Source organism: Dermacentor variabilis, chromosome 10, assembly GCF_050947875.1.
Source record: "Dermacentor variabilis isolate Ectoservices chromosome 10, ASM5094787v1, whole genome shotgun sequence".
NCBI classification, from domain to species: Eukaryota; Metazoa; Arthropoda; class Arachnida; order Ixodida; family Ixodidae; genus Dermacentor; species Dermacentor variabilis.
In genome coordinates, this window is record NC_134577.1 from 118,866,288 (window position 1) to 118,881,629 (window position 15,342).

The 15,342-nt window shown below is 44.6% G+C and overlaps 1 long non-coding RNA gene across 1 annotated transcript; it reads left to right on the top strand.

Annotated features, from left to right (window-relative positions):
* Window positions 1-7,186: 7,186 nt before the first annotated feature.
* Window positions 7,187-8,475, top strand: LOC142560921 (uncharacterized). The gene is made up of 5 exons (XR_012823472.1): window positions 7,187-7,258; window positions 7,329-7,364; window positions 7,443-7,606; window positions 8,133-8,325; window positions 8,383-8,475. It is a non-coding gene; the product is annotated as an uncharacterized LOC142560921 (long non-coding RNA).
* The last annotated feature ends 6,867 nt before the right edge of the window (window positions 8,476-15,342 follow it).

Here is a 15,342-nt window from a genome sequence, read left to right on the forward strand (position 1 = left end):
AAATATTGGAATGAGAAGTCACATTCACTTGCCGTAGTAGTTCAATCGCTGCTGAAGCATCTTCTACATACTGACAGCCTCAGATAAAAATTCGGTGACAATCTTCGGAGGGTTCCGCACAAGACCAGCGAAGCGGTGCTCCTTCAATCCTCGCATCAGATGACGCAACTTCTTGTCAGCGATCATTCCTGGGTCTGCTCATCTGAAGAGCGCGTCATGTCTTCAACGAACGTGGTGACACTTTCATGGGAAAGTTGGACACGGGCCTGTATCACGCGTTCTGCTTGCTCGCAGTGATCAGCACTGGCATAGGTGTCTAGGAGCTGACGGCGGAACTCGGGCCACGATGTTAGTTGCTCCTCATGGTTTTGAAACTATGTATGCGCCATCCTCCAGGCAAAAATAGACATTTCTACATTTAGTCACGTGATCCCATTCGTTGTACTCGGCCACGCATTCAGTCAACCATCCAGTCTTCGAACACGTCGCCATGGAACAATTTTGGAACTCGTGGGTTCTGAAGTGTGTACCTGGTCGTCATTGTGCTATCCATACCAGTTGAGGTGCTTGCAATCGCTGTGTTGTCTTCCGGAGGCAGTCCCCTGATTCTACGACTGGCCTGATAGACGAGAGTCTCCATTGATACTGGGCTGGTGGTTCCGCTTCTAGGAGGGGTCTGTGGCATGAGTTAGAAATACCCCGCACCTCCACCACTTTGTCACAGTCTCCAAATAGGACTCGCGATTGTTTAATGCAGACAGCTGGCTCCTGAAAAACATGGCAGTGGGACCTGGCTATCCAGTGGACAGGGGTGGCACGCGCACTTCGTCCTTCTTGTTCTTCTTGGCTCTACTCTTGCACTGTGCCCACTACTGCAGGTGGCAATATGAATGGAGAAATGTGAAAGTTCACATCACATCACTCATCACTTTATTACCTTAAAGACACCGGTTAGGGGGTATTACATAAGGGGTGGGTTTACAAATCAAGGTCACAGAGAGTGATCTTCATGAGAAACAAATGTAGTTAAGTTGTCCGCAAAAGTTGATGAACACGTGATGGCTGCAATGTCACGGGAAGGCCATTCCAGTCCACTGCTGTGCGAAGAAAAAATGAGGCCACAAAAGTAGTGGTGCGAGCACGTGCGTGTGCGATTGAGTAAGGATGGGACGTACGGGGGGATATGCGCGCCAGTGGGATGATATACGGTGCTTGATTGAGCGGACTGTGAAATAATTTGTGAAACAAACAAAGACTGGCAATGCGGCGACGCACAGAAAGATTAGCAAGATCAGTTTTACGTTTTAGGGATGATATGCTTATGTCATATGAATATGAAGAATGGATGAACCTAGTGGCACGATTTTGTACAGATTATAGTTTGTTTCTTAAGTATGCCTGGTGCGGGCTCCAGATGGGCGCTGCATATTCTAGTTTCTATCTGATGAGTGATTTGTACGCGAGAAGTTTTATGTCTGATGGTGCGTGACGCAAATGACGCTTTAAAAAACTGAGGGATCTGTTTGCGGATGATATGATATTGCTGATGTGTACGTTCCATGAAAGGTCAGAGGATAAGGTGACGCCTAGATATTTGTATGATTGAACTTGTTCGACAGTGGAGTGGGAGATTAGGTATGAGAATGATAAGGGATTAAGTTTGCGATGAAAGGAAACGAGCTTGCATTTAGTAGGATTAAGCTTCATTAACCAAAGATCACACCACTGTTGAACAACGTTAAGGTCATGTTGGAGTGCAGTTTGATCAGAAATTTTTGTAATTGTGCGATAGATGACACAGTCGTCGGCAAATAAACGGATATGGGAGGATACATGTACAGGCAGGTCGTTAATATAGTATACGAGGAATAAGAGGGGTGTGAGTACAGATCCTTGGGGGACGCCGGATGTTAGAGGAAGGGAGCTGGAACGGCTACTTTTAATTGAAACAAACTGGGAGTGTTTGTTGAGGAATGCTACGATCCATGCGAGAATGTTAGGGTGCAAATTCAGCTGGGAGAGTTTTAGTATAAGGCGTTTGTGTGGTACTGTATCGAATGCTTTTGCGAAGTCGAGAAAGATTGCATCGGTCTGAAGGTTGAGGTCGAGATTAGAGTGTAGATCATGAAGAAATGTGGCAAGTTGGGTTTCACAAGATAAAGATTTACGGAATCCATGCTGGGAAGGATGAAAAAAATTTTTAGTGTCAAGGAAGTGCAAATGTGAGAGTATATGATGTGTTCCATAATTTTGCATGGGATGCTTGTTAGAGAAATGGGGCGGTAATTTAGGGGGGATTGTTTTTTACCTGATTTGTGGACTGGAATGACCTTGCCCTCTTTCCAGTCGTCTGGTAAGATTCCTGTTTCAAGTGAAAGCGAGAAGAGCATAGAAAAATACACTGCAATAATTTCTTTAGTATTTTTTAACAGTTTTGAGTTAATATCACCGACACCAGCCGATGATGAAAGTTTTAGTTTGTCAATGAGTGATGAAATGCCAGCGACAAAAATTTCAACAGGGGCCATCATTCGTAGTGTCGCAGTAGGTGGCGTAGGAAGAGGCAAGTCGGCTTCTTCAGTGAACACGGATGAAAACGCGATGTTAAAGGTGTCAGCACAAACAGCGTCGCTTATAATTTCGTCTTTATCGATTGTAAGTGTGACGTCATGTGTTTGTTGCGGGTTTATGACTTCCCAAAATTTTCTAGGGTTAGTTTTTAGAATTTTAGCTAAGTCGTTATGATAAAATGTTTCCTTCGCTTTCCGAATTGCAGTGTAACAAGCGTCTTCCGCAGAATAGTACCTGTCCCATGCGCTCGGACTTCCATCACATTTCGCAGTACGAAAAAGGCGCTTTTTATTATTTTCGAGTCTTCTTAAGTTTTTACAGAACCATAGTTAATTTTTATTGGCAAGAAAGCTCACCGTGGGGATGAATTTATTAGTCAGGTCAGTAATTTTCTCATTAAGCACTAACCAGTTGTCATTGAGAGAACGGGAACCGATACTGGATTGGAAAACAGGCAGAAAATATTGTAATTCATTACTAATTGATTCATGGTTAGCCTTATCGTACAAGTGAATTGTTTTGCGGAAGACGGGACATGTTTTGGGGAGGAAATTAAAAGTGGTATGAATGGCTTTGTGATCGCTGATTTCTCGTAAATATGCGATAGATTTTAAGCTTTCGGGGTTATTCGTTAGTACAAGGTCTAGAATGTTTGAGGATTCACAAGTGACGTGCGTCGGTTCTGTTACTTGTTGGATGAGGTCAAAGTTGAGACAAACATTGATAAATTCGCTTGCTTCAGTATTTCCCGAAGTTGGTGAAGCCTGATTGAGCCAATTAATGCTAGGGAAGTTGAAGTCTCCATAAAGGAGGATGTGTGCATCGGGGTGTTTTTTAGTAAGCTGGGATAATATTTCATTAAGTTTGAGGGCGAAATTTGGATCAGTTCGAAGGGGCCTGTAGCATACCCCAAGTATTATTCCTTCGGGAGGGGCACGACACATTCCCCATAGCGATTCCAGTTGTGAAGATGTAATAATTAGAGAGCATGATAGTTCGTTGTTAGTGGCGATGAGTACGCCCCGGCCACGTGCATTTTTGCGGTCATGGGGAAAAATGTTAAAGTTCGGCAAGTCAGCCAGTGCCTCCGTATCTGAAATGTCGTCATTGAGCCATGTTTCTGTTAGTATCATATACTACTGCCGGTTGATTGTACTAGATTAGACAGGAGCACGCATTTGGGAGGAAAACTACGTATGTTAGCATAAAGTACAGAAAATGAAAGATTCGCTCTTGCGCATTTATGGTGCTGATGGCATGGTTGCTGACGGCGACATGATCCCTACGATACGGCTTTGACAATTCCTGGTGCAGTGTCAAAGATATATCGCTGGGCTCCAATATGCAATGTTTTGTAACATAATGAAAATGGTAAGGATTTGCTCCTAGCAAAGGCAATGAGCTATTTTCGGGCGGTTCGAACTGGACACTTGAAGTCTTCCCCAATGCTGAAATTTGTGCCTTTTAGTTTTGGACAGTTTGAGAGGATAGATTCTTTAGTTTTGAAGGATGAAAGCTTCACTATGATGGGTCGTTTGTGGTTAGTGGTGTAACGCCCTAGTCGATGCGCTCGCTCTATATCTTTGGGCTCGACTATAAGACCAAAGCGTTCAAGACAGTGAGTGGCTTATGATTATTTGCTCTGATTGAACGTATGTTTCCTTCGGGTTAGTGTCAGGAAAACCGTAGAATATTAATTTGTTGCACTGGGAACGGTTCTCGAGGTCGTCAAGGCGCTCTTCAATATTGCACATACGATGGGTTAGCTGACCGGTCTTAGTGCTAATGGCGTCAACTTCTGTTCGGAGAGCTAAAAGATTTTTGCAGAGATTTTTTAAGTCTGTGAGGCGGGTGCTTAGATTAGCAATAGTGCGGTTTGTGCTCGTCAGCCGGGTTTTGAGGCTCTGCATCTCGGATATTAGTGTGGCCTGGCCAGCAGACAATTTTTTTAGTTCGTCGAGGACGGCTTTTTCAGGACCGGGGCTTGTCTCTACGTCCCCCGATAGCAGTAGCAAGGCGCGTATGACTTCAATACATTCAGAAATAAGTAAAATGCAGCACCGTGGGCTTGGAAGCTGCACCAAAAAGTAATCACTTGATTTTTTAGAAGGAGCTTGATACCACCTACTAACCTGCATGACCAGGATGAACTGGTTAGCGGTCTGTTTGGTGGCACAGCCGCGAAGCCCACAGTGCGCGGTGGACGGTGGTTGCAGCTTTATAGGTTGCGCATATGATGTTGTCGACGGCGATACGGTAGCTGGATTAGTTTCGATGATCCATAGCGGGGCTGGAGGCGCTGCCAAACGTCCTGAAGCATGGGCGACAGGGAGGAGGCAGACGCTGGGTTTGCTTCCGTTGTCAGCAGGCACGAAGTTTCCTGAAGTGGCAGAAGAGGCTGCCAAGAAGGCAGACATGAGCAGGTCGACGATGATGCGGGCGAAAATCTGCATGATCAGGATGAACTTGGTTAGTGGTCTGTGTGGTGGCACAGCCGCGAAGCCCACAGTGCGCGGTGGACGGTGGTTGCAGCTTTATAGGTTGCGCATATGATGTTGTCGACGGCGATACAGTGGCTGGATTAGTTTCGATGATCCATAGCGGGGCTGGAGGCGCTGCCAAACGTCCTGAAGCATGGGCGACAGGGAGGAGGCAGACGCTGGGTTTGCTTCCGTTGTCAGCAGGCACGAAGTTTCCTGAAGTGGCAGAAGAGGCTGCCAAGAAGGCAGACATGAGCAGGTCGACGATGATGCGGGCGAAAATCTGCATGATCAGGATGAACTTGGTTAGTGGTCTGTTTGGTGGCACAGCCGCGAAGCCCACAGTGCGCGGTGGACGGTGGTTGCAGCTTTATAGGTTGCGCATATGATGTTGTCGACGGCGATACGGTAGCTGGATTAGTTTCGATGATCCATAGCGGGGCTGGAGGCGCTGCCAAACGTCCTGAAGCATGGGCGACAGGGAGGAGGCAGACGCTGGGTTTGCTTCCGTTGTCAGCAGGCACGAAGTTTCCTGAAGTGGCAGAAGAGGCTGCCAAGAAGGCAGACATGAGCAGGTCGACGATGATGCGGGCGAAAATCTGCATGATCAGGATGAACTTGGTTAGTGGTCTGTGTGGTGGCACAGCCGCGAAGCCCACAGTGCGCGGTGGACGGTGGTTGCAGCTTTATAGGTTGCGCATATGATGTTGTCGACGGCGATACAGTGGCTGGATTAGTTTCGATGATCGCTGGAGGCGCTGCCAAACGTCCTGAAGCATGGGCGACAGGGAGGAGGCAGACGCTGGGTTCGCTTCCGTTGGCAGCAGGCACGAAGTTTCCTGAAATGGCAGAAGAGGCTGCCAAGAAGGCAGACACGAGCAGGTCGACGATGATGCGGGCGAAAATCTGCATGATCAGGATGAACTGGTTAGCGGTCTGTGTGGTGGCACAGCCGCGAAGCCCACCCTCAGAAAAACCAGCAGCATTTCAAATGTTTGTGGCCGCAAAGCTCCTTTCCGCATCTTAAGTATTTCAAGGGGATTTATGCACATGCTCACATGGAGCTCTCTAAAGGCATTATGATTACCGTCATTGCTCGCACAAACATTCCTTTGCAGTCGATGTGGTCGCTGTGTCCGATCCATGCTTACATTCCTCGGCACAATTTCCAATTTCAAAGCTAATATTGTGTACTCCCAAATGCTGCCATTGAGCACTACGTTCGAGTGATCTATGGGTGTGTCTTGGACTACACTACCGTACTTGAATGGCATATACATTGTTCCACTTTTGGGATGGTAGCATATACATTCTGGAAAACTATGCCCATATACAGCTCAATTTGACCTTGTGAAATATAGTGCCACTGTTTGCCGACTGCTAAAATAGGAACTGCAGTGCAGAAACACAGCTGCGGCGCAAAACATGCATGAATTTTGTTTGCCTGAGAACAGGCATGAAGTTTTCACGACAATACACACCACCATGCTTGTGCTGAGGGAAAATTCCTGCACTCTTCACAAGCACTTCGATCATGCCATTTCAAGCTGCATTTACAAACATGCAGAGCAAGATTTCACAAGCCTGACATCACCAAGCAACTCCACACTGGCGAGAAGACAAACAAAATGAAAGCAGTGAAGAGGGGTTCGGAGGCGCTTTTTTTTTTGCTTGTGCTTCACCCACCCTGCATGCACTAAATCTTCCTTTCTTAGAGAGGAAAGGAGGGATAAAATGACGAGGAGGTTTCTTTCCACAGCGCCAGCTTGCACTCATCCTTCTCGAAGGGAGAGGAGGAATAGGAAGTGTGTCTTCCCCAACAGTGGCATTGGAGTGAGGGAGGGGGATAAGAAACGCTGTCAGCTATTCACGCGAAAAAGCGCAGTTTTGGTGGCAATCAGTGCGCATACTGCGGAGTGTGATAATGTCGCTCGCATCCCTGCACTGCAAAAAGTGAAGAGGTGCATAACATAGCTCCTGGAGGATTTCAGAAATGATTTAAAAGTAGCATCCGCAAGATCCGATACTTAATTGTAAGTAAAATTTTGTTTTCTATTTATTCTGGTCGTGTAAAGATGTGCTTCTCAGGACCAAGCTAGTTTCTTCGATACCTCTCTCATTTCTTTTGTCATTCCAGATGAATGACCTTTCTGTTACTGCATACATTTGGCATTGGACATCAACAAGAAGTGGTGGCTTTTTTTTAGGTATTCCCTCAATTTCTGTCTTTCTCAAGTGTGATACATTGATCAGTTTGGTTGTGCTTATTACTTGCAGGGCACATTGCCATGGAGCACTGAAATGGGAGCCCTTGTGAGTATCGTTTGAATAGTGGCTGAGAGATTGCCCCTCGGTAAGAAAACTTAAGTGCTCTTGTGGTTATTCTTGCAGATGGCGATAAATAATTTGCAGATTATGCTACAGCCACTGCTCCAGGCTAGGTTGGAACTCTGCTGGGCCCTGGCAAAACTATGTTTTTCCCTGGTACTGTCCAAAAACACAAATTGCACTGCTCATTTGTTTGGAGCCCTGTATCTGCAACTTTCGGTGACTTTGTAAGTTTCCTTTTGTTTTAACAGGTTCTGAAGAAATTGCATGGACATACTGTGCTAGTCAGCTTGTTCAGGTGGATTACCTGAAGTAGCAGACATTATTTTCACAATATATATAAGTGTTCAGGTAGGCAATTAAAGATACCCAATAATTAGATTCGCACATTTTCACTTTAGGACACACTTTGAAATCATGAAATTGAAGTCAAACAGTAGCGATCGAAGCCTAACAGTTAGCAAAAATACCACTATTGAAATACACATCCTTAAAATGTGCTGCGAAATACAGTGTCATTCCAGTTGTTTTACAATGCCCTTCCCCATGCAGTTCATGACAATATTAAATTAAGCTAAAATATGAGCGGCTGATATATTAGTGTGTCGAAAATTTAATTATCAAGTGGTATACAAAAACATGTACACGATCCGTATAACACACTGTGTTCTGAACATTGAAATGAAGCATGACACATGCACTAATTTCCATGGTGGACACATATTTAATCCTTATCTTTATTTGTTCCAGTAGGTCCGAGACCCAGCCAGCTGTCATCACACATAGATATCGAGGACTGACTGCTTGTTACCAAGGGCACGGAAACTGGTGAATCCCCTGGATGGCAAATATTCAGAACTATCTCTCAGCTGACTTTAACCTTTCTTACCTTGATTTGCAGTACCATTATGAAAACATGTACCATGGCGTAGGCATGTTTTTAGAGGTGAGTGGTTCTCTCAGGTACTAATCAGATTGCTAATACTGCACCTTTCCTTTGCAGCTTTCTGCTACCAAATGTGAATTTGGATTCAACTTCACAGTGACAAGTCATTTGTTGTTTTCTCAATAATAAAAAAAAACTGTTTGCAATAAAGAATGCTGAGAAACGTAGTTGTGTGCACCAATATTGTTGGCGCATGGACCCGTAGTAGGCTTAAACCAATTGGTTCACATGAACCAATTGGATTGCAGAACCATTTCAACCATTCAAATTGAGTTTCCCCTACTATTTGAGAAAGCATACCAACTGGTTCGGAAGACCAGTTGGTGTGAATTGCCAATTGGTGCAGCTCCAAATGGTGGAGAAAACACATTTGGAAATTTCCGGTGTTTTCTTTCTTTTTGCCGTGCATACTCACACTTCCGAGAGGCGTCAGTTAGAATACCGAGTTAGAAAACATTGCAAATACTTCTGCTGAAGTTCAAGCACCGGTAAGTAGTTTAGCATGACTAAGGCAAAATATAATCAATTTCAGAAATACCACAATTCCAAAAGAACTGGCACACTGCATTGACTTCCAGCTGACAACTATTTTTGCTAAAAGCCTCCGCATGTAAATACAACCCGAGGTAGCTTAAATCTAGGTCACATGGAATCGAAAAATATAGCAGTGAAAGTAACATTGAAATTTGCTATCCCGTGAACATGAGTAAAAACTTTATTTGAAGAGGTTTGCTTGAAAAGAAAACATTCATGGCCGTAATGCTGCTTCCCATTGCGAGTCACAAAAAATAATAAAATAAGAGATAAATGAGGTAGACTGAAAAAAAATAAGATATGAAATAAATTAAGCTGCACGATGAATAGACACTTCGTCAATATTTGAAGCAGATCATTTGTGGATATCAATGTGTGTGGTGTGGTATTTGTGGATATCAAGAAATGTGCAGTAGATAACAGCGAAACATGGTAAACGACTGACTGACGGAAGTAAGGCTCACAGGATAAGTTTTTCTGTATCTACACCAATAACGCAGCATGCATTTGTGCAATTAAATTACCCCCTATGTGTAGCAATCGCATTCGAGTGATGTCGCCAATGCAGCGACATGCCATTTGTTATTTCAAGACCATGAAATACAAGGTATTCACCTAAGTACAGCGCCAATTTACTTGTACGTAAGCCGTTAATTCACATATGGTGAAAACAAATGCCACGAAATCCAAGCCTATGACTGCACAAGTCAAACTGCGCTTGCATGGATATCGCACACATTTGGGCCCTTTTGACGCACACAAAAACTCGTGCAGAGCGTCTTGCAACCGATACGACGACAATGACTAATTTACGTTCGAGAGTAGCTATTTCAAAAAGCAAAAACAGGCAACAATGTGACATCACATCCTGTGAAAAAGGGTTGCTCTCCTTTCTCACCTTCTCTCAGCTCATGCATGCACAGTGACCACGAAGCCCTCGGGGGCAATGTTCAGGTTCGTTTTAATTACGTAACAATATCTCACGGCGAATTTGGCAAATTGCACCGCTACGCACTGGGACTACCTAATGCGCTGTTTCAGTCAATCATCCTTGGCCCAGGGCACACCGATGCATACTGGTGTTTTGCTGAATTCGCCATCAGCCAGCTTATGTGCCTAACATTCGATAGCCGCCACCAAGCAAACATGTTTAAGTACAGTGAATTTTACCAGCTGCAGCATTTCACTAGCATAATGAATGCACGGCTTCCATTGTTAGTGATCTGCTACGTCTGGCCGTGCAATGATGTGTTGCTTGAAAAAAAGATGTGCTAGCTAGCACAATAATTCCTCGCTAGAACTGAGCACAGTCTGCTTGGTGACCATCCACAAAAGCGGATTAACCTTGCAGTCTCTGGGTACATGCATCGGCGAGTGAAATGCAGAGATTCGCATTTTCAACTTTGAATTTCTTTGCATGTGAGGCGAACAAAACAGATTCCTGTGGTCATTTCCTAACCCTGTCAGGGCCGATTTTTTCGCCATATGCGACCACGCAGAGTCAATTTTTTTTATTGCAGATTCCAATTCTTCTGAGGGACCTATTTCGAAAAAAAAATTTACCGTAATTTTTCTGGGGTGACCGTAAAGTGAGAAAAAAATATTTTGCATTGGTATATATGTACACTTTATTCATGAATAACAACAATAAAAAAAGGAAATAAACTTATAATTCAAAATTTGATGCACTGTTATAGTTCAAGGCTTACAATATGCACACATGAGAATATTTCGCGAGTCTCAAATGTTCCTGCTCTTACACTAATACTTATGTCTATAACGTAATCAAACTGCGTAGGTGACCCCACTAAAGAAAACTGTGTGGTTGTGTGCCCGTCAAGAAAGCAAAACATGTGACAAACTTCCGCTAATCATCATCTTATCGCCAACTAGAGGCAACTAGATATGACGAGTCACAAGGCACGATGCTGGCAATGTAGTCTTCCTTTTTGGGCTCTCCCATGGTTGCGACCCCATCACCTGCACTTACAAACTCGTTGACCGTTGACTCGTCGACGACTTCCGGAAATTCTGACAGCTCGCTCCAAACTTCGGCAACACTGGCAACGACTTTGTTGCACTCATCAGAATTTACAGTCATCATTGGGCACGTGGAAGCCGGCACGTCTGCAGCAATTTCGGAGGAACCACTTGTACACGCCCGTGTGTACGCGTTGGGGAGCACGGACACCAGGTTGTGAGTTTGTCTGCTTTAGCCCTAATCTCCCCCTTATTCTTCAAGATCGTGCTGAGAGTGCTCCTTGGAATCTCGCATGCTGTGGGGTCATCTGACTTCTCATCGCATTCAACCTGATTTACGATTTCAAGCTTCACGGTGAAAAGCAAATTCTGCCGCTTCATCACGGCAACAATGCTTGAGAAGGCCCACAAGGAGCACACACAATGAACCAAAAAAGCAGCGAGACAACTCACACTTGCACCATCTTGCACGATGAGTGCACAAGAGCCTCTTATTGGCTGCCTGAGCAAGCGCTGAGGGCGAGCCAGGATAATTTTTTTGCAGGAGGGTGTCGACGGCTTGCTTGATACAGCACAGTCACGGTAGGGAGAGCATGGAGCCGCACCTCCAGGTTTTCCTACCGCCACGAGGGAAAGCCCACTTCTGGGGGAACTCTTGCACTGCATGTCGTGCAATATATCAGGAGTCGCTGCTATTTTTGCTCGATGTAAGTGCAATTTTTGCTATATATACTTATTGTAACTATACCGTGTTCAGAAATTGTTTGATATAGAGAATAATTTGATGTAAACGGGTTCGATATGGTCGGGTTCGACTGTGTGTGTGTGTGTGTGTGCGTGCGTGTGCGTGTGTGAGTACACAGTCGAACCCACTTATAATGGTACCGGTTTTAACAATATACCTCTTCAATAAAAAGCTGCTGCACCATCAACTTTTGTGTTTTCCACGGTGAAATAACCTGCTTACTACAAGGCCCAGATGCTGCATTATCGGTCATATTGATGAACTCTGGCTCCTGAGTGTCTGTGCCGAAGGGTAGTGAAATGCGAAATCCTTGAAAAAAAAAAAAAAAAAAGAAAACAAGAAATTCGAGCCACTGAACGTTGGCCCGTTGCCCCAACAGCCACAGCACGCTAATTTTCCAGCCTTCTCAGCGCGCCTCTCTCTCGTCGCCCTTCCATACCTCTGAACACAAATGGCCTGCGCCCATAGCTCTACGCCACGACATCCTCCCAAACACGAATCGACCGCGCCAACTGCGCTGCTCCCAGATTGCTCACTGGCTCCTCATTCAGCGCAGTTCTGCAACAGCTTAATCGCTTGCATTCGTCTTTTTTGGTTGAATCGAAATTGTTCCTGGCCATGTGGTTTTTAAGCCTCGTTTGACTTGCCGCCGAAACGGAAGATGGCTGATCCGCCCGCTGATCATCGGCAATGCACAACATTGCCGGCGAAAAGAAAGCACATGGCTATAGATTTGGAAACTAAGTGCTTCTAACTGATGAGGTAATCGTCGCGAATTGCTTGCATTGGATAGTGATGGCGACAACGCGGTAGGGCAGGCTGCTTTAACGTTGTCCTCACCGGAGGCCCGGCAGATGATTCAGTGCTGCCGGTGCTTCGTTTTTGCAAGGAATTTTCCACTGCACTATGCAGAGCACCTGAATGCCTTGGAGAAGGTTGTTGGCAAGCTTCCCATAAAGCCTGCAAGGCTGAAGAACATACGGTTTTCGTCTGCAAGCCAGTGAAATGTACGTGGCCAAATGCTTGTAGCGATCTTGCCTCAGCATTTCTTCTGGATTTCTCAAGCTGATAGGCTGTCGTGGGAACCTTCTAGCATATTTAAAAGACCCCTTTGGGGCCACCAATGCGATGCCTCGGCGAAGCTCACATATCGCTTGACACCCGTGACCCCTCTTTGCAGTTGTTACAGCAGTGCCATTTTTGAAAGCTGACAGCCGCAGCTTGTTACACAAATGAGTGAACACAGTCAGCAGCCAGATGGAGGAAGGTGGTGGGGAGGGAAACTGAACTCCCCACCATTCTATTTTTGTCACAATAGCTCTGATATCTCATTCTGATTTTTTTCATGCAACCTGGCTATAGCAATTACCAGTTCATCATCATCAGCCTGTTTTATGGCCACTGCAGGACGAAGGCCTCTGCCTGCAATCTCCAATTACCCCTGTCCTGCGCCAACCGATACCAACTAGCACCTGCAAATTTCCTAATTTTGTCGCACCCACCTAGTCTTCTGCTGTCCTCTACTCCGTTTCCCTTCTCTTGGTATCCATTCTGTAACCATAATGGTCCAACGGTTATCTAACCAGCGCATTACATGATTTGCCCAGCTCCACTTTTTTCTCTTTATGTCAATTAGAATATTGTCTATACCTGTTTTCTCTATGATCCAAGCCGCTCTCTTTCTGTCTCTTAATGTTATGCCTAGCAATCTCCATTCCATCGCTCTTTGCACGCTCCTTAACTTGTTCTCAAGCTTCTTGTCAGTCTCCAAGTCTCTGCCTCATATGTCAGCACTGGTAAAACGCACTGAATGTACACGTTCCTTCCAGTCAGGAGCTGACAATGTCTGCCGTATGCGATGCAACCCATTTTTATTCTTCTATGAATTTCCTTCTCATGATCAGGGTTCCCTGTGGTTACTTGGCCTAGGTAAATGTACTCCTTCACAGACTCTAGAGGCTGACTGGCAATCCTGAACTCTTGTTCCTTTGCCAAGCTATTCATTATCTTTGTCTTCTGCACATTAATCTTCAACCCCACTCTTACACTCTCTCAGTTAAGGTCCTCAATCATTTGTTGTAACTTGCCTGCATTGTTGCTGAGTAGAACAATGTCATCGGCAAACCAAAGGTTGCCGAGATATTTGCCGTCGATCCTTACTCCTAAACCTTTCCCAGTTTAAAAGCTTGAATACTTCTTCCGAGCATGCAGTGAATAGTATTGCAGAGACTGTCTCTCCCTGTCTGACCCCTTTCTTTATACGTATCTTCCTGCTTTCCTTGTGTAGGATTAAGGTAGCTGTAGAACCTCTGTAGATATTTTCCAAGGTATTTACGTAAGCGTTCTGTACTCCTTGATTACTTAATACCTCTATGACTGCTGGTATTTCGACTTAATCAAATGCCTTTTCGTAATCTATGAAAGCCATAAGAGAGGCTTATTGTACTCTGTGGATTTCTCAATAACCTGATTAATGACATGCACATGATCAATTGTAGTCTCCCTTCCTGAAGCCAGCCTGTTCCCTTGGTTGACTGAAGTCCAGTGTTGCCCTTATTCTATTGGAGATAATTTTGGTAAATATTTTATATAATACTGGGAATACGCTAATGGTTCTATAATTTTTCAATTCTTTAACATCTCCCTTTTTCTGGATTAGTATAATGTTTGCATTCTTCCAGTTTTCTAGGACCTTTGCAGTTGATAGACACTTAGTATAGAGAAGTGTTTATCGGTTATAACATGATTATAAGATTTATCGATCATAACAAAGGAATTTCTGTGGCACTTGAATAATTAATTAGTGGGTTCAACTGTATGCATATTCTATTTTTGCATATGTAGAAGCTCTGGGTTCCTATGTTTTATTTTGATTCTGAATGTTTGTGCACAGGCTCACTTTAGTTAGCCTGGATATATATAATGCTTTCCAAATATAAACTGAGTTGCGAGTCAGCGCTTGTGCGTTACCTTTGCCCTGTGTTGTGCGCTGACAAGGAAATTTATTAACCCGTAGGCACGCTTATAACTGTGGTATGAACGAAAAGTACAATATAAGGTACAGCACATGTAATACATCATACTTGATGTAAACAAAACAGATTAGCAAATGAAATTAAATGGCGTCTGCTTGACACTGGCTTTGCCACACACAACAACAACAACAACAACAACAACAACAACAACAATACTCATTACAGCGTCCACACAAAAGCATTGTCAGCCTCGAATTTATAAAAGGTACCTGGGGCACATAAAGATACAGTCTGAACTCAGGCAACAGAATTGAGCATTATCCTCGCTGCAGAAAGACTTTGCCTCGGGAGGCTGTTATGTACCGTGTAGACCAGCGGCGAAGAAACTCGGCTTCACCGAGTTGGAACAACTGCTCTTCAAGATGACCCCATACTATCACCCGCAGTTTTTGCATTCTGGGGTACATTGGTCTATTTGACTGCCGAGATCGTTCGGCAATGTTGCGGAAGCACCACAAAACGTAGCTAGTGCTGTAGTAGACGAGACTCGCAAACCGATCTCGGCGCTGTGGTGGCCGCACGATGGATATTCCAAACATTCTTGCAACTAACTTCCAGAAGGTGCGTGCTACAACGCAGTCCTTTATTACATGCGCGTTGGTCTCTTGTTTGTGCACAATATATGCATTTATCATTCGCTACCATATGCCAGCGTTTAAGCCTGTCTCTTGTAGGTAGAATGCCCCACTGATATTGCCAATGAAAATCCTTCACTTGAGAGGG